Here is an 8,023-nt window from a genome sequence, read left to right on the forward strand (position 1 = left end):
TAGTGCCCAAGTCCTCTGGATCATGTTCGTTCCGAAAATCACGTTCCCGAAGGTTTCATTCCGTTTGGACTCCGTTTGATATTGTTTTTCTGCGAAACCCTAAAATAGGCAAAAAAAACATCAATTCTGGGCTGGGCCTCCAGTTAATAGGTTAGTCCCAAAAATAATATAAAAGTGTGTAATATAGCCCAATAATGTCCAAAACAGGATATAATATAGCATGGAACCATCAAAAATTATAGATACATTGGAGACGTATCAATAACTTTCTTTGGCCATGTTATTTTGAGAAGACATGATTGCTTTGTTAGTATGCTTGATGTATTATTATTTTTATGTCAATATTAAACTTTTGTCTTGAATATTTCGGATCTGAACATTCATGCCACAATAAAGAAAATTACATTGAGAAATATGCAAGGAAGCATTCCACATCAAAAATTCTGTTTTTATCATTTACCTACTCGAGGACGAGCAGGAATTAAGCTTGGGGATGCTTGATACGTCTCCAACTTATCTATAATTTTTGATTGTTCCATGCTATTATATTATCTGTTTTGGATGTTTAATGGGCTTTAATATACCTTTTTATATTATTTTTGGGACTAACCTACTAACCAAAGCCCCAGTGCAAATTGCTGTTTTTTGCCTATTTCAGTGTTTCACATAAAAGGAATATCAAATGGAATCCAAATAGAATGAAACCTTTGGGATAGTTATTTTTGGAACAAACATGATCCAGGAGACTTGTAGTGGGGGTCAAGAAAGAAGCGAGGAGGCCACGAGGCAGGAGGGCGTGCCCCCCACCCTTGTGGGCGCCTCGCAGCTCCAGCGACGTACTACTTCCTCCTATATATACCCATATACCCCGAAAACATCCAGGAGCACCACGAAACCCTATTTCCACTGCTGCAACCTTCTGTACCCATGAGATCCCATCTTGGGGCCTTTTCCGGCGCTCCGCAGGAGGGGGAATCGATCACGAAGGGCTTCTACATCAACACTATAGCCTCTCCGATGATGTGTGAGTAGTTTACGATAGACCTTCAGGTCCATAGTTATTAGCTAGATGGCTTCTTCTCTCTCTTTGGATCTCAATACAAAGTTCTCCTCGATTCTCTTGGATATCTATTCGATGCAATTCTTTTTGTGATGTGTTTGTCGAGATCCGATGAATTGTGGGTTTATGATCAAGATTATCTATGAACAATGTTTGATTCTTCTCTGAAATCTTTTATGCGTGATTTACTATCTTTGCAACTCTCTTTGAATTATCAGTTTGGTTTGGCCTACTAGATTGATCTTTCTTGCAATGGGAGAAGTGCATAGCTTTGGGTTCAATCTTGCGGTGTCCTTTCCCAGTGACAGAAGGGGCAGCAAGGCACATAGTGTATTGTTGCCATCGAGGATAAAAAGAAGGGTTTTATATCATATTGCTTGAGTTTATCCCTCTACATCATGTCATCTTGCCTAATGTGTTACTCTGTTCTTGTGAACTTAATACTCTAGATGCATACTGGATAGAGGTAGATGTGTGGAGTAATAGTAGTAGATGCATAATCGTTTCGGTCTACTTGTCGCGGATGTGATGCCTATATACATGATCATGCCTAGATATTCTCATAATCATTCGCTTTTCTATCAATTGCTCGACAGTAATTTGTTCACCCACCATAGAATTTTCTATCTTGAGAGAAGCCACTGGTGAAACCAATGGCCCCCGGGTCTATCTTCCATCGTATTATTTTCATATCAACTTTATTTCTATTACCATTTATTTTGCAATCTTTATTTTCCAATCTATATCATAAAAATACCAAAAATATTTATCCTATTATCTCTATTAGATCTCACTTTCGTAAGTGACCATGAAGGGATTGACAACCCCTTTATCATGTTGGTTGCGAGGTTCTTGTTTGTTTGTGCATGTACTAGGCGACTTGCGTGTTACCTCCTACTGGATTGATACCTTGGTTCTCAAAAACTAAGGGAAATACTTACGCTACTTTGCTGCATCACCCTTTCTTCTTCAAGGGAAAACCAACGCATGCTCAAGAGGTAGCAGCCACTTTCCAGTATCAACCAGATATGGCTTGGGGAGGAGAACCTATATCGTCCGCTAGAAGAAGTTGGATGACGAAGATGAACTTGCCCAAATTTGATGGTTCAGAGGTGCGGATATGACTAGATGGGTGTGATACCTACTTTGCTCTTTATGACATTCCAGAAAACTGCAAGGTTAGAAAGAACATGTGGTGCCCCCGTGTTTGGTTTTGGTAATTGATGACAATCTCTATGGACTAAGGGTTGCCTTGAGTTATATTTGAAGGGTTTATCCATAGGTATTTCTTGAAGACCATTTGTTGGTTTCAAGGTTTTAGAAGAAGAATGTGTGTTGACCAAGGTGCTATTCAAGGATTTATCCAAAGATTGGTCATGTGAGATTTGAGCCTATTGCAAGCATATCTTGAAGAAGAAGATTGTGCGAACATTCATGTTTACCTTCAAGACATCATATTAATGAAGAGAGTTGGAAAGATTCACGGTCGATCAAGACTAAGTACAAAGAGTGGTTCAAGTTGATCAACACACAAAGCGTAGAAGATGTACCAAGTGATCTCATGGTGTGGTAAGCATTGTCCATTACACTTATGTACTAACCCGTGGTCTATGTGAGAGTTGTGTGTGGGGGGTTAGGTATGTTTCCATGGTTGTTGATACGTCTCCAACGTATCTATAATTTTTGATTGCTCCATGCTATATTATCTACTGTTTTGAATGTTTATGGGCTTTATTATACACTTTTATATCATTTTTGGGACTAACCTATTATCCTAGGGCCCAGTGCCAGTTTCTGTTTTTACCCTGTTTTAGGGTTTCGAAGAAAAGGAAAATCAAACGGAGTCCAATTGACCTGAAACTTCACGGAACTCATTTTTGGAAGGAAAGAAGCCCAGAAGACTTGGAGTGCACGTCGGGGGACCTGCGGGAGGTCACGAGGCAGGGGGCGCGCCCACCCCCTGGGCGCGCCCTCCACCCTCGTGAGCCCCTCATGGCCCTCCTGACATACTTCTTCCGCCTATATATCTCCATATACCCTAAAACATCCGAGAACACAATAGATCGGGAGTTCCACCGCCAGAAGCCTCCGTAGCCACCTAAAGCCAATCTAGACCCGTTCTGGTACCCTGCCGGAGGGGGCAATCCCTCTCCGGTGGCCATCTTCATCATCCCGGTGCTCTCCATGACGAGGAGGGAGTAGTTCTCCCTCGGGGCTAAGGGTATGTACCAGTAGCTATGTGTTTGATCTCTCTCTCTCTCGTGTTCTTGATTTGGCACGATCTTGATGTATGTCTTGCCGTGCATATCTGTGGTGACAATGGGATGCCACGTGATTCACTTGATGTATGTTTTGGTGATAAACTTGCGGGTTCTGCCCATGAACCTATGCATAGGGGTTGGCACATGTTTTCGTCGTGATTCTCAGGGAGAAACTTTGGGGCACTCTTTGAGGTCCTTTGTGTTGCTTGAATAGATGAATCTGAGATTGTGTGACGCATATCGTATAATCATACCCATGGATACTTGAGGTGACATTGGAGTATCTAGGTGACATTAGGGTTTTGGTTGATTTGTGTCTTAAGGTGTTATTCTAGTACGAACTCTAGGGCTGTTTGTGACACTTATAGGAATAGCCCAACGGATTGATTGGAAAGAATAACTTTGAGGTGGTTTCGTACCCTACCATAATCTCTTCGTTCGTTCTCTATTATTAGTGACTTTGGAGTGACTCTTTGTTGCATGTTGAGGGATAGTTTTATGATCCAATTATGTTAGTATTGTTGAGGGAACTTACACTAGCGAAAGTATGAACCCTAGGCCTTATTTCCTATCATTGCAATACCATTTACGCTCACTTTTATCATTAGTTACCTTGCTGTTTTTATTATTTCAGATTATGAATACCTTTATCTACTATCCATATAGCACTTGTATCACCATCTCTTCGCCGAACTAGTGCACCTATACAATTTACCATTGTATTGGGTGTGTTGGGGACACAAGAGACTCTTTGTTATTTGGTTGCAGGGTTGCTTGAGAGAGACCATCTTCATCCTACGCCTCCTATGGATTGATAAACCTTAGGTCATCCACTTGAGGGAAATTTGCTACTGTCCTACAAACCTCTGCACTTAGAGGCCCAACAACGTCTACAAGAAGAAGGTTGTGTAGTAGACATCAAGCTCTTTTCTAGCACCGTTGCCGGGGAGGTTAGCGCTTGAAGGTATATCTTTAGATCTTGCAATCGAGTCTTTTAGTTTCTTGTTTTATCACTAGTTTAGTTTATAAAAGAAAACTACAAAAAAATGGAATTGAGTTTGTCTCATACGCTTCATCTTTTTAATATGTTTCATGAGTAAGATGAAAAGGATAATTGTGCTCAAGTGCTAGAAGAAGAAATCTATAAAATGTTTGGCACTAAATATTTTAATGATGAGCATGGTTGCAATGTTGTTAGTGTGAATTCCTTGAATATCCATGATGCTAATGATATGCAAAGCCACAAGCTTGGGGAAGCTATGTTTGATGAAGATGATATTTTTTGTCCCCCAAGTTTTGATAAGCAAATTTATTATGATGAAAGCATGCCTCCTATCTATGATGACTATTGTGATGACACGTATGCTTTAAAGAATAATGATAACAATGAAACTTGTCATCTAGATTTCAATTTTCAATCCCATGATAGTTACTTTGTTGAGTTTGCTCCCACTACTATTCATGAGAAGAATTTTGCTTGTGTGGAGAGTAGTAAATTTTCTATGCTTGTAGATCATTAGAAGAACGCTTTAGGTGCTGGTTATATAGTTGAATTCATTCATGATGCTACTGAAAATTATTATGAGGGAGGAACATATGCTTGTAGGAATTGCAATAATATCAAGTTTCCTCTCTATGTGCTTAAAGTTTTGAAGTTTTGCTTGCATTACCTTCCTATGCAAGTTGATTCTTGTTCCCATAAGTTGTTTGCTCACAAAATCCCTATGCATAGGAAGTGGGTTGGACTTAAATGTGCTAGTCATATTCTTCATGATGCTCTCTTTATGTTTCAATTCTTATCTTTTATGTGAGCATAATTGAAATCATCATGCCTAGCTAGGGGCGTTAAACGATAGCACTTGTTGGGAGGCAACCCAATTTTATTTTTGTTCCTTGATTTTTGTTCCTGTTTAGTAATAAATAATTCATCTAGTCTCTGTTTAGATGTGGCTTTATGCTTTTAATTAGTGTCTGTGCCAAGTAGAACCGTTGGGAAGACTTGGGGAAAATCTTGTTGATCATGCTGTAAAAAACAGAAACTTTAGCGCTCACGAGAACTGCTGCCATTTTTATTTGGAGAGTGCTATTTAGTTAATTCTTTTTGCAGATGATTAATAGATAGATTCCTCCGGTCCATCAATTTATTTGAGAATTTTATATGTTCCATAAGTATACGTTTGATCCAGATTACTACAGACTGTTCTGTTTTTGACAGATTCTGTTTTGCATGTGTTGTTTACTTATTTTGATGAATATATGGCTAGTAAAATAGTTTATAAACCATATAGAAGTTGGAATACAGTAGGTTTAACACCAATATAAATAAAGAATGAGTTCATTACAGTACCTTGAAGTGGTGTTTTATTATACTAACGGAGCTTACGAGTTTTCTACTTTAAGTTTTGTGTTGTGAAGTTTTCAAGTTTTGGGTAAGGATTCGATGGACTATGGAATAAGGACTGGCAAGAGCCTAAGCTTGGGTATGCCCAAGGCACCCCAAGTTAATATTCAAGGACAACCAAGAGCCTAAGCTTGGGGATGCCCCGGAAGGCATCCCCTCTTTCGTCTTCGTTCATCGGTAACTTTACTTGGAGCTATATTTTTATTCGCCACATGATATGTGTTTTGCTTGGAGCGTCAATTTATTTTGTTAGGATTTGCTTGCTGTTATTTATAACAATGTTTTGCATCTTTTATTTCAATAAAAGTGGCATTGATAGCCTTTACTAAGCCTATTTTAGAAGTCCACATGTTGCTGTTTGAAAACAGAAAGTTTACCGCTGTTGCAATAATTCCCTAGAAAATTCAGAATCTGATAAAATGTTGAAACCTTTTGCATATTAAGCTCTAATAAATTTACTAAAGTGGGAATTTTCTTTCATATTTGTTGGAGCTAGGGAAGTATGGATGTTGCTGCATTCTTTACAGACTGTCCTGTTTAGGCAGATTGCTGTTATGTTTGCATTGTTTGCATATGTTTGCTTCTTTAATGATCCTATTTGAGGATAGGACTATTAAATATGCATAGGCATTTAGTATGAAATGTTGAATATTAATTTTAGTGATTTGCTACAGTAGAGTATGATAAGGTTTTGGCAATGGTTTATACTAACTTATCTCACGAGTCCCTGTTGAGTTTTGTGTGGATGAAGCTTTTGAGATTTAGGGAGACCGTGATATGAGAGGTATTAAGGAGACACAAAAGCTCAAGCTTGGGGTTGCCCAAGGCACCCCAAGATAATATTTCAAGAAGTCTCAAACGTCTAAGCTTGGGGATGCCCCGGTTGGCATCCCACCTTTCTTCTTCAACAACTATCGGTTAGTATCGGTTGATCCTAAGTTTTTGCTTCTTCACATGATGTTTGCTATTCTTAGAATGTCATTTTATTTTGCTTTGCTTGCTGTTTGAATAGAATAAAAAGATCTGAAATTATTAAATGTTAGAGAGTCTTCATGTAGTTGCATAATTATTCGACTACTCATTGATCTTCACTTATATCTTTCGGAGTAGTTTGTCGTTTGCTCTAGTGCTTCACTTATATCTTTTAGAGCATGGTGGTAGTTTTATTTTGAAGAAATAGATGAACTCTCATGCTTCACTTAGATTATTTTGAGAGTCTTAAATAGCATGGTAATTTGCTTAAAATCCTAATACACTAGGTATTCAAGAATAATAAAATTCTCTTATGAGTGTGTTGAATACTAAGAGAAGTTTGATACTTGATGATTGTTTTGAGATATGAGGATGGTAATATTAGAGTCATGCTAGTTGAGTAGTTGTGAATTTGAGAAATACTTGTGTTGAAGTTTGTGATTCCTGTAGCATGCACGTATGGTGAACTGTTATGTGATGAAGTCGGAGCATGATTTATTTACTTATTGCCTTCCTTATGAGTGGAGGACGGGGACGAGCGATGGTCTTTTCCTAACAATATATCCCCCTAGGAGCATGCGCGTAATACTTTGTTTCGATAACTAATAGATTTTTGCAATAAGTATGTGAGTTCTTTACGACTAATGTTGAGTCCATGGATTATACGCACTCTCACCCTTCCACCATTGCTAGCCTCTCTAGTACCGCGCAACTTTCGCCGGTACCATAAACCCACCATATACCTTCCTCAAAACAGCCACCATACCTACATACTATGGCATTTCCATAGCCATTCCGAGATATATTGCCATGCAACTTTCCACCGTTCCATTTATTATAACACACTCCATCATTGTCATATTGCTTAGCATGATCATGTAGTTGACATCGTATTTGTGGCAAAGCCACCATTCATAATTCTTTCATACATGTCACTCATGAGTCATTGCACATCCTGGTACACCGCCAGAGGCATTCATATAGAGTCATATCTTGTTCTAAGTATCGAGTTGTAATTCTTGAGTTGTAAGTAAATAAAAGTGTGATGATTATCATTATTAGAGCATTGTCCCAGTGAGGAAAGGATGATGGAGACTATGATTCCCCCACAAGTCGGGATGAGACTCCGGACGAAAAAAATAAAAAATAAAAGAGGCCAAAGAAGCCCAAATGAAAAAAAGACCATAAAAAAAGAGAAGGCCCAAATAAAAAAATAAAAAAATAAAAAAATGAGAGAAAAAGATAGAAGGGGCAATGCTACTATCCTTTTACCACACTTGTGCTTCAAAGTAGCACCATGATCTTCATGATAAAGAGTCTCCTATGTTG

The sequence above is a fragment of the Triticum aestivum genome, chromosome 3A (assembly GCF_018294505.1).
Source record: "Triticum aestivum cultivar Chinese Spring chromosome 3A, IWGSC CS RefSeq v2.1, whole genome shotgun sequence".
NCBI classification, from domain to species: Eukaryota; Viridiplantae; Streptophyta; class Magnoliopsida; order Poales; family Poaceae; genus Triticum; species Triticum aestivum.